The sequence below is a fragment of the Phyllostomus discolor genome, chromosome 3 (assembly GCF_004126475.2).
Source record: "Phyllostomus discolor isolate MPI-MPIP mPhyDis1 chromosome 3, mPhyDis1.pri.v3, whole genome shotgun sequence".
In the NCBI taxonomy this organism is placed as follows: Eukaryota; Metazoa; Chordata; class Mammalia; order Chiroptera; family Phyllostomidae; genus Phyllostomus; species Phyllostomus discolor.
In genome coordinates, this window is record NC_040905.2 from 129,147,856 (window position 1) to 129,160,281 (window position 12,426).

General features: G+C 41.3%; 1 protein-coding gene across 3 annotated transcripts in view; it reads left to right on the forward strand.

The window, feature by feature from the left end:
- Positions 1–565: 565 nt before the first annotated feature.
- Positions 566–12,426, forward strand: part of DIRAS2 (DIRAS family GTPase 2) — a 37,036-nt gene continuing 25,175 nt past the window's right edge. Inside the window, exon 1 of one of the 3 annotated variants that reach the window (XM_028531523.2) lies at positions 566–1,056. The gene's annotated coding sequence lies outside the window, so the exon portion shown is untranslated. The remainder of the gene's footprint in view (positions 1,057–12,426) is intronic. The other 2 variants (XM_028531522.2, XM_028531524.2) reach the window with 2 other exon arrangements.

Sequence of the window (12,426 nt, forward strand, 5' to 3'; positions counted from 1 at the left end):
TTAGAAAATTTAGCAGTGTTTATAAAAAGAGGTAAAATAGGGAGAACAAATTATCCTCAAACCCATAGTTTAAATTTATAGATCAGTGTTACAGGCAAGCATTTTTAAAATGTCAGCACAGAATTGTTAGTCATAATAAGATATTTCTTGCCGATTCACTGGTTTTTGACCAATACTTCTTTGACAAAATTGTTTATCAATGTCAGAAAATAAACGTGGTTATTTCCTTTAGACAGTACTGTGAAACTAGTCAGTGAAAAGGTAGTTCTAGCCTCAGGTTGCCAATGATGTTTTTGTCATTAGGAGTTCCTCAAATTAAATGTATTAACCTGCACTGTGTGGTTGGCTACTGGCACGGCCCCATTTTGTCTGTCTTCTAAATTGGTAGGTTTTTGATTTAGTGTCTGGACACGGAAAGAAAGGCTTGTGTGGTTACTAGTAACTATAGCTGGTAATGTGAACGATCTAAAGCGAAAGAATCTGGTACATTTTCAATGAAATTACTTTAATTCATTGAAATCTCAGAAAATTCCAGTCCTGGCCATCTATTCCAGAAGCATGCAGTAGGTGGCACCTCAAAGCTCTTTGGTGGAGAGCAGTCGCCATTTAAGCGGGAGCAGCCGCTGCTGCAGCAGGCATTTGGCAAGCGTGGAAGTCAGGGATAGAAGAGGGAAGAGGAAAGCCGAGGACAGCGGGGCGGCTTTGACAGCGCCAGGCCGCACTGGTAGGGTGCTCAGGTGCGCGGGGGCCTCAGGTGCGCTGGGTTGGGGGATGTGAGGCGCAAGAGGGCGCAGGTGCGCGGGCGGCGCGGGGAGCATGGGGGCTCCAGGGGCGCGGGGCGCATGGGCGCAGGTGTGCGGATGGGGTGGGCGCGTTTGGGGCACCGGCTAGCTAGCTGGCTCGGTGGGCGACTGGCTGACAGCATCACCACGGCGGCGGGAGGGAGTGCGCGCCCCGCCTGTCTCCGGGAGGAGCCTGCATCCGCACCCTCTGTGCTGCCTGGTCCTTTGCGAGGAGAGCTGGGAAGAGGCGATGAGCAGTTGTGTTCTTTCTCAGGTAACCGATTTCCCCTCCTTTGCTAGGGCTCCGCTGCGCCCGCATTAGGGCTCTGAGCACTTTGGCATTCTTGTTTGTGAGTCTCTGAAAAGGGATCACCCTTTCTGGGAGAGCGAGCCAGCAATACGAATACTGGAATCCACGAGGGGGGAAATGTTGCATTTCTGTATCCTTGGCTGGGAGGGGTGAGCATTTTGCTACCCTTGTCTAAAACAAGTTATTAAAAATACTCACACACACGCATTATTTGGAATTTCTTCCAAAATAGAAGTTAGTGTTTTAGAAAATTCTATGGTTCAAGGGTTTCTACTAATGTGGAGGATGATTTAATGGATTTATGAAAGTTTTAAAAAGATGTAGTCCAAAGTGAGAAAAATGCAAAGCACCTTAGAGGCTGCCGTTTTGTTCAGCATGTTTTCCTACTAGACACAAGCCCTTCATGGACTTGGCTAAATATTTTATTTTTCTTTTGAAGAATGCATTTGATATCTACATGTATTCCTTCATGCCCTGTTGTTGTAAGAGCAGAATGCAGGAAAGGTGCTGCATCCCATCTGTAGTTGTCAGTTAGACTGTGGTTCCCATAAGATGACAATGACTGCTCACAGCTCCCAGTCTGGCTTGCAAAGCATAGCTGGCTTCTCACCGTGTGGGAACTGGCCGGAATCCTCTGTAGAGAAATGCTAGTTTTCCCCTTTAAAACTCCAACTCACGTTCTGTGGATTTGGGAGACTTTTAAATGGGAAGCTCCGTGATTCATGGGTTCCTTCCTTTGAATGGTGAAATAAAGCATAGTGTTGGGATTCCGTTTCTCCCGACTATGCAGTCACACAGCTTGCCTTCCTTAGGAATTCATGTTTTATGTTTGTCCCTGTTATCTTTTCAACAACTGTCTTCCATGTGAGAAGCAGGCATTAGCACATGAAGTCCTTTCCACTTTGAACTAAAAACTTTAAAAATATTCTTTTCAGGAAGATTTTCTAGATAACAATAAAGGACTGGAACATTTTACATTCCAGATCAGTCCGAATGCGCTTCTTTTCCTGTGGCATTTGGATTCAAAGAGGTGGAGTGGGAGGAAGAGAAAAGGGGAGAATAAAATTAGAACAAATTCAACAAATTTGTGGGGGAATAATACTATTCTTTTTTTCTGCTTGAAATTGCAAACTGTCAACAATTCTCTCTCTGGAAATGCAGGAGGTCCTATGGGCTATGGCACAGGAAGATCCACAGTTCATTTTGTAGAGAAGATAGAAAGCAAGGAGACATTTTCATCTCATCTAATGCACACCATTTAATTTGGTAGTAAGAACGGTGGACCTGGGTGGACAGAGAAGGAAAGGGAGAAAGGAGTGACTTGCGGTTTGTACGGGGCAGAACATCGCTGCTCATTCCTAGGTTTTCTCTCCAGATGGAAATTGTATGTGCATGGTTATTGTGGAAGCTTCCAAGCTTCCAGAATCTTTTCTTCTTAGTGCTTTGGTATAGAATTATTCCTAAGAAAAGATGCATAAAGCACCTAAATTGAGTGCCAATTGGTGGCATTCCTTTCCAGCTTGTGTCCAGCAGTCTACCTTTCTTAGCAATCAGTAATGCCTTCACCATGACAAGAGAGTGATTAACTTCATGCTGTATATACCCTATAAATCACACATGACTTCAGCCTACGAGAAATGGCTTTTGCAGGGTGGATACTACCTCTACTCTGATACCTACATATTACTAAAAAATTAAATTGAAAAATAATGGGGATTCTTTTATTAAAAAGAGATGCATCTATGATAAAAACATACTGTTTATTCTTCTAATATACTAATATTAATATAGTTTCAAAACACATGGTGAGATACTTATGTTTAAGGCTGTTCACTGAGCAAAAAAAAAAAAAGCAGTGAAAAACTCGTTGATAAATGATAGACCATCTCTTAGGGAGTCCTGTGCAGCTGTTACAAAGAACAAGATGGCTCTGTATATGGTAAGGGGGCAGATTTGCATGAAACACTGGGAGACTATACTCCCTTGTGTCTTTCTCTCCACAAATTAGCTATCTATTGAGAGCTCTCCCTCATTGACTAAGCATTAACAACTGATTCCACTCACCTGTAACTCACATGCTACATGTTTCGTTTCCCACTTTCCTTTCCCATCTGATCTGTGTTCTTAACTATTTCTGGCAAGTGAAACAGAAATCACCTTTCTTGCTGCCGTGAATTAATGTGAAAAAATGAGCTCAATCAAGTTAATGCATTGGAAAAGTATAGGGAATATTATTGATTTTTGCATTGGTAACTGTTTTGTATTATTTTCATTCTTACGTGGACATTCTGAGATTTTTCTCTTAAAAGATTATCCATCTCTATCCTTTAGTCAATTCCAGATTCCACTGAAGTCTTTCCACTTCCATTATGGAAACACAAGCTATGTTTGGGGCCTGGGATCTTGCCCTATAACCTTGAGACAGCCAATGCCTCCTACACTTTAGTTATAGGATTTGTACTAATTAGGGAATTGTACTAATTAGAAATTTGTACTCTAATGAGGAACTGTGAGTCTTTATTTTACCTGAATATTGAAAGATATGTGAATCCTAAACATTTTCATATCCTCTCATTGCCTTCTAACACTTGGCAAAGACCAGCAAAATCAGAGTTCCTACACTGACTCTGATCTCTGGCCTAAGCCTCTATTGCTCAGCCTTATCAGGTCACTTTTATCCCTGGCTTTAGGGCTAAGTTAAAATGCTGATTTAACTATCCCATAGTATAAGTATAACCCATATTTTCTCACAAGCATGTGTTATATTAACCACTTGTTGTGATTATTTAGAGTTCAGCTTCTGATGTGGACCTTTTTTAAGGCATCTATCACTTTTTGATGTGTCAAGAAATATACACAGTCATGTATTATTAGCTGCCTAATATCATTATATTTTAAAATAGATACGAGACTGCTCTAAAAGTTGCTTGGCAATATTACATATTAGTGAAAAAAATCCCTAAAATTTTGGAGTCTAGAGCTCTTTGTTGAATTGTTGCTAATTTGGATTGGCTTGAATTCCTTACTGGATTTGCTAAACCTGAGTTGAAATGCAGCTTCTGCCTCTTATTAGCTGTGCCATGTGTTACTTTAACATGCACATAGGTGGCACACACAAGGCCCACGGGCCGAATCTGGCCCTCCACGTTGTTTAGTCTGGCCTGGCACCTTGTTTCTCTCTGGCAGCAGTGCCGAGTTCCTTGGTCCTAGTTAAGGAGTAGTTATATTTATACAGTCCTAAATTTACATTTGACCCTTTGAAGGCAACCCCAAGGCTGATGTGGCCCCGGTGAAAATGAGTTTGACACCCTGACATCTCAGTACCCTTATCTGTTAAATGGGGCTACTAATAGCAAAATCGAAGGTGTTTTGAAGGTCAAGCTTGTGAAGGTCAACACTTGCTAGATGGTCAAGATTCCTGGGCTGTTTTTGCAATTGCTATCTAATCAGCATCAACAGTTCCTCTATCTCACTGTCTCAGATTTATCCTTCCTCTTTACAACCTGGCAGACAAGCCCACTGTCTCATAGTTGCACTTTGCTTCTGGATGGAATGCTTCATCAGTCTTTCCTAATTTACCTGGTATACAACTCTCCAATTAATTTTAAAATACTAATTCTTTCTCTCACATCTCTCTGAGCCAGGCTTACTTATAGGACTCCCTATTTTTTATCTGGTTAAATCCCTCTTCCTTCTTTCATCAACATTCTTTCCTCTGTTCCTTCACTGAGCTCATCTCCCCACAGGCAGTCCTAACTCTATAATTGAATTCATACTGTTCCGAGGATGTAAGACTGTCCCCTGCTTCATGTTTATGTCATTCTAGTCTTGAGCTATTCATCTTGTGATGATGCTGTGGGTCCTGGCCTTGACTGGAAGCCTGCTGAGGACAGGTGGTGCTAGGACTGTCTGATGTTATGTGTGACTCGATTCCAGACACACCAGTAGATATAGCTTTCTATAGCTTGTTTTGCTGATCTGCCTAGTGACTGTAGAGCAGACACAAATAAATATTCATTGACTAATGGTTCACAGCTTCTGATTGTATGCACCCGTCGTTTCTCACTCCATCAGCTTCTGACCTCCTAAATATTCTTTTTTTCTCTCATCCCGGGCCTTGGGCCCTGGTTCAATCTTTCTTCTCATGCTAATTTCAAATGTCATTCTTTTGAATGTTTTTCTCTACTCCTCTTAAGCTCCACACCCATAGTCACAGAGCATCTTTTCAGTGCTGGAAACTGGCCCACTTCCAGAGGAGCTATAGAACATGCCTTGTCTGACCATAGCACCTGGTCTTTGCAACATGCTTACTCAACATCTCTTTGGATCTCTCCCAGAACTTGCATTTTGTCTTGCTAATATATTCATTTGTTATCTTCTCCTTAACATTTATGCATGTTCATGTCCCTATATTTTAACATTAATTAAAAAGCACCCTTTAAAAATTCAAAACTGGGTACCACTCAGCCACTAATTCATAACCTTCCTCCAATTCACAAAGTCTCAGAAACTATGTCTTCACTGCCTGTATCAAATTACGCATCTCATGCTCACTCCTCAACATATTGCAAAGTAGCTTCTCCTTGTGCTGCCATCAAAATGTCTCTTGCTAGGTTCTTATTAGTGACTTTCACTGCCTTCTTACTGAGGGTGCTTACCAGTTCTCTCTATACTTCACTTCTTGGCATCTGTTCACCCTGGCGAGCCCTTTTTTCTTTGAGAAGTAATCACTCTCCTTGGCTTTGATAACATGGCCCTTTAGTACAGTTACTTATACCATTTTAATTCTTTGTACTCAACTCCCTGTCCAGACATGACAGTTGGAGTCTCCTGAGGCTATGTCCAAGTCCTCTCTCTTTCGTTTTCAGAAGCCTGGGCTTCTGAGCCTGCGCTTCAAGGCCTACCACAACACTGGTGACTCCCACCTGTGCATCCTGATCTCAGACACTACAGGTGGCCCAGGATGTGTTATCCCCCTGCCCACATGATATGAGCCCTCTACTGTCCAAGACACTTGGAACTCCAAACTGCTGAAAATTAAACCCGTGCTCTTCCCTGAAAACCTGGCTTTTGTCCAGTACTCTCTCAGTAATGATCTCATCCCAACTCTTCAGTTCTACCAATTGGAAACCTTAAGTTTTTCTTGACACTTTACTCTCTCTCACTGTACATCTTAACACCTATTCTCACCGACCATCCCCAATTGATGTTCCACTGTCTCTGTTATTATTCTAGTCCAAACTTCCCATTTTGGGCTTGATTTGGTATAATAGGCTTCTTGTCCACTTTCTGTGTTGAAGCCAGACCCTTTCAGTGATTGTGTGGTGCTCCCTGGAGGCTCGTGTGGTCTTGGCCATGACTCCCTTTCCAGCCTCACCTCACTGCTTTCTCTCTCACTGACTGTGATAGCCATGCTTCCTCCTTCTGATACTTGGAGGCTCTCCCTCCACAGGGCCTGCATGTGGTCTTGGTCTGGCTTTGTCACTACTCTAACAGAGCAGAGGATGTGGATGAGGCTTCACCAGCAGCAGCGCTGCCCCATTATTGAAATAGTGGCATGGTCCACACTGGTCCTGTTTCTGCAGCATAGAATTCCCATCTGAGATCCCACTCAACCCACTGACGTATAGGTAAGGACCACTGCTGCATGGCCAGGTGGAGATGATGCCCAGTGCCTCTGTTCATGCAAGTCCCTTAGCCTGGACTTGCCAGTCTGTTCATCAGAAGTAACATGCAGACTCAGTCGAACACTGAGCAGATTCTTACTGCACACTGCCTAGCCTCTAGGAAGGCTAGGCAGTGTGCAGTAAGGGGCTAGGCAGTGTTCAAGTATTAGGGAGACACTGGTGAACAAAACAGATAAAAAGCTGTTCATAGAGTTTATAATATAGTGGAATTGAACACAAATTTTTAAAATGTAAAATGCATAGTATGTCAGAAAGGAATTTGTGCTATGGAAAAAAATAAAGCAAGAAGAGGTGACAAACTGCCAGGATTGAGGATGGGACTGTAAACTGAGATGAGGTGGTCAGGGAAGTTCTCACTGAGAAGGCCATGTTGGAACATAGGCCTTTGAAAGGTGGGAGGAAGAATGGCACAGTCAGAGGAAACATCCAGTGCAGAGGCTTTGAGGCAAGGAGAGCATGCTAGGTGTGTACAAGTGGTAATGAGGAGACAAATATGACTGGAATGTAGTAGGAAAGGGGAAGAAATAATAGGAAGTGAGAGCGCAGGTGTGGTTGGGGGAAGAGCCCTTGTGTTGTTTTCTTAGGGAGATGGGGTGGCAGATTGAGGGTTTTGAGCATAGGAATGATGTGATCCAGTGCCTGGGTGGGGAGTTCATTGGAGTGGCTCAAGCCCTGAAGCCAACTGACCACTTAGGAGTCTACTGCAGTGACCCAGGTAAGAGGTGACAGTCATTTGGAGAGTATGGGGACAGTGGGGAAGGTGATTCCTGGTTAGGTCTGGATGCATTTTGAAGATATCACACTTGGCTGATGGGTTGGATGTGAGGTACAAGAAAACAAGAGGGATTCAGGAGGACTCCGACAGTTTAGGCCTGGATTACTGGAAAGAAAAGTTTGACATGGACTGAGATAAAAGGGGGAGCAGTTTTGGGTCATATGGGGAATTCAGTTTTGCACATGTTGCCTCCAGAACATGCAAGTGGCAATGTCCAGGAGAGGGTAGTTCATGAGAGTCTGTAGTTTAAGAGAAAGGCTTGGCTGTGGTCATGCATTGGGAGGTATTGACATACAGTTGATATCCAAAGTTGTGGAACCAGATGACATCACTGGGAGTGTGAGTTTAGCAGAGAGGGGAAGCATAACAAGGATGGAGGTAGGAGGCTGTGTTACTGGTGAGCTAATAGGAACAATGGCATCCACCTACCTCTCCTGCCACCACCCTCACCCACCACCACCCTTGCCCAAGCTGGGCCCTCCAGAGTGGTCTCTTGCTTCCATTCTTTTTACCAGAGTCCTTAGGAGGTCCCAGTACAGCAGGAGCCAAATTTGTCACTTCTCTTTTCAAAACCCTCAGTGGTCTCTCATCCTTTTCACAATAAAAGCTGCATCTACACCTACCCATTACTTTTCTGGCTTCATCTACTTTTCTTCCCCCCTGCATTCAGCATCTTCCATATTCCTAGGACATGTCACATTAGCAGTCTGTGTTTGCACCTGCCATTCTCCTGGCTGGGTTTTCCCTACCCAGGTGTCACCATCACCTCTCTCAAATCTTTGTTCAAATGGCAACTTTCCAGGAAGTACTTCTCTGGCCACTTATTACCTGTGATACCTACTATACATTTTACAAATGTAACTGAAAGATAATGCATTGATGTGTTTTTATCCAATGCACTAACGCCCATGGAAATCCTTCATTTGGCAGACCTTTTAAATGATTTTAAAAATTGATTTTCAAGTTTTTAATTGTGCAGATAGGAAAACTATTTGGGGACCCATTTGCATTGATTTTTGGCAAAATTATGTATTGGTGGAAGCCTTTTTGTACATCTTTTCTCAAAATGCTCTCTCCATAGGACAGTTGTTTTCCCAAAGCAGGTCCTGGGCCCCAAAAACATATTTAAATGTCACCTTTATATTATAGAAATGGAGGAAGGTGCTTATTTTTGAAAAAATACCTGTTATGTGGCACACTACTAAAAGCCACCTGCCACACAGAAAATGGCAATGAATTTAGATTGGTTGCTTTTATTATTACAGGAAAAACATACAACTTGAGCCCTTTAGTTCTGCAACACTTATATTTTTATTGTTGAAAGGTAACTAGTGAACCAGCATGCAGTAGAAAATACTTTTGTGGTTGCTCCTTATCTCCATATAAAATATTATTAAAATCACCTATATTATAAAGGTCTTGTATGTATATTAAAATAAATAAAATACCCCAAAGCATGAGTCTAGTAGTTCCTACCTACTTCTGGCTACAACTTCTTTGCTGTAACAACAGACTGATAAAATGACGCAATAAACTGGTTCTCCTCTGGTTCTGTATCTGTAATGTTACTACATATCCTTTTGTAATTTTTATTTCCTATGAGGGGTTATTCATATGTAGATTTTTCAAAAGTTTATTTTGTTTTTTTAAAGAGCTCATTTATCTTCCTTGGTACAAAAATGTGTTTCAGCAGCAGAGATAATTGGTCAGTGTGTGTTTGGTATTTCTGATGTGTCCAGTGTTGGGTTGGAGGCTTTGATGGGCTGGTGAATGAATTTCTTCTTTCTGAGAGCTGATATTTGAGTGGAGTGGAGGGAGAAAACACAAGTAAATAAATACTGAGAGTCAATGTGCCAAAACATCTTATTATTCAAAGAGAATTTTTCCAGCAAATAACAGAACAGAGGTCCTGAAGTGTGTTTGACACATTTGTAGTTGTGCTTGACTGTTCAGCCGATCTCTCCCCTGTGAAACTTCTAATACTGGTTTATTCAAACCTTCAACATTGTTTTCTTTTTTTTCTTTCTTTTTTTTTAAATATTTGCCAAATGTCTGAAATGATCTTTTTTTTTAAGATTTTATTTATTTATTTATTTATTTTTAGAGAGGGAAGGGAGGGAGAAAGAGAGAGAGAGAGAGAAACATCAATGTGCAGTTGCTGGGGACTGTGGCCTGCAACCCAGGCATGTTCCCTGACGGGGAATCAAACCTGCGACACTTTGGTTCGCAGCCCGCGCTCAATCCACTGAGATAAGCCAGCAAGGGCTTCAGCATTGTTTTCTATTTATTTTTGTATGGGATTGTAAGAAAGGTATGCATTTTAGCTTGTCACCATACATTTGGTGTATTGTTTTATATATTTTACCACAGGTTTTCAAAACTCTTCTGGTGTTGTTTTTTTTGCCTTCCACCATTTATAAAAAGAGGATTCTAAGCACTGAAAATGAAGTTTAGTTAAATTTTGTTATAGAATAAGTGTGCTGTGTTGTTAAACTTTGTTAAAAAATGGAGGTTTGTTTTTATTTTTTAGAGCAGTGAAAACCAATAAATACACAGTGTTAGCCACATGTGTGATTTTGCATTTTCCAGTAACTGCATTTAAAAAAACAGATGAAGTTAATTTAAATATTTTCTTTTACCCAGTGTGTATGTATATTATCATTTCAACTTGTAATCAGTATCAACATTGTAAGTGAGAAATTTAACATTCTTTTTCATACTGAGCATTCAGCATTTGGTGCAGGAGACCTCCGTGCAGTCTGGCTGCATTTTCTGGTGGTGAGTGTCTACACAGCACAGGCTACTGGTTTAGTTTAAATGCTGTGGCTAATAGTTAAGCTTCATGTTGCCGTGAGTACCACATACAATTAGGTCCAGAAAGTAGGTGCAATTATAATTGATCTTCTCAGAAAATTAGATAACTTTTGGCCTTGTGAGACCACATCACACCCTTATTGCTTTTACTGTGTAATGTGGAGGCTAATTCTGTGCACATCATGAGTGTGGTCTCTGATTCATGGCTTTGTTACTGCTGAAAATGTTTTCACTCACAATTATATTTTTATTGGAGTGAAATATATATAGCTTAAAGAGTGCCATCTTAATCATTTTTAAGTGTACAGGTATGTGGTTTTTAAGCACATTGTACAACCTTCATGGTAGTTGCACAATCCATCTCCAGGACTCTTCATCTTGCAAAACTAAAACTCTCTTCCCTTTCCGAAAACACTGTCTCCACATTCCCCTTCCCCCAGCCCCTGTCAACCTTTGCTTTCTGCCTCTATTATTTTTTTATTTTTATTTTTATTGTTGTTCAAGTACAGTTTTCTGCCTTTTACTGTCATCCCAGGCCACCCTCCTAACCCTCCCCACCTCCCTCCCATTTCTGCCCCTTCCCTTGTTTTTGTCCATGTGTCCTTTATACTTGTTCCTGGAAACCCTTCCCATTTTCACCTGAAGTTCCCTCCCCTCTCCTCTCTGGTCAATGTCAGCCTGTTCTCTGTTTCAGTGTCTTTGGTTATATTTTGCTTCTTTGCTTGTTTTGTTGATTAGGTTCCTGTTAAAGGTGAGATCATATGGTATTTGTCTTTCACCCCCTGGCTTATTTCACTTAGCATGATGCTTTCCAGCTCCATCCAGGTTGTCCAAAAGGGTAGGAGCTCCTTCTTTCTTTCTGTTGCATAGAATTCCACCATGTAAGTATACCATAGTTTTTTGATCCATTCATTTACTGATGGGCAGCTAGGTTGCTTCCAGCACTTGGCTATTGTAAATTGTGCTGCTATGAACATTGGGGTGCATAGGTTCTTTTGGATTGGTGTTTCAGGGATCTTAGGATATACTCCTAGCAGTGGGATTGCTGGATCAAAAGGCAGATCCATTTTGAGTTTCCTGAGAAAATTCCACACTGTTTTCCATAGTGGTTGTACCAGTCTGCAATCCCGCCAAGAATGCACTAGGGTCCCTTTTTCTCCACAACCTCTCCAACACTTGTTGTTTGTCGCTTTGTTTATGATGTCCTTCTGACTGGTGCAAAGTGGTATCTCATTGTGGTTTGAATTTCCATCTCTCTGATAGCTAGTGATACTGAGCATCTTTTCATGTGTCTCTGGTTCCTCTGTATGTCTTCCTTGGAGAAGTGTCTGTTCAAGTCCTTTGCCAATTTTTTAATTGGGTTGCTTGTCTTCTTGGAGTGCAGTCATGTAAGTTCTTTATATATTTTGGAGATTAAACCCTTGTCTGAGGTATCATTGGCAAATATGTTTTCTCATACAGTTGGTTCTCTTTTTATTTTAATACTGTTTTCTTTAGCTGTGCAGAAACTTTTTATTTTGATAAGATCGCATTTGTTTATTCTTTCTCTTATGTCCCAGGCTCTAGGGGACATGTCAGTAAAAATGTTGCTGCATGAAATATCTGAGATTTTCCTGCCTATGTTCTCTTCTAGGACTTTAATGGTGTCACAGCTTATATTTAAATCTTTTATCCACCCTGAATTTACTTTTGTGTATGGTGTAAGTTGGTGCTCAAGTTTCATTTGTTTGCACATAGATGTCCAGTTCTCCCAACACCATTTCTTGAACAGGTTATTTTTACTCCATTTTATGGAGTAAAAATGTTGCTGCCCCCTTGATCAAATATTAATTGACTGTAGAGACTTGGTTTTATTTTTGGGCTCTCTGTTCTGTTCCATTGATCCATGTGCCTGTTTTTATGCCAGTACCAGGCTGTTTTGATTACAGTGGCCTCATTATACAGTTTGATATCAGGTATTGTGATCCCTCCTACTTTGTTGTTCTTTCTCAAAATTACAACAGCTATTTGGGGTTGTTTCTGGTTCCATATAAAGTTTTGAATTGTTTGTTCTATGAA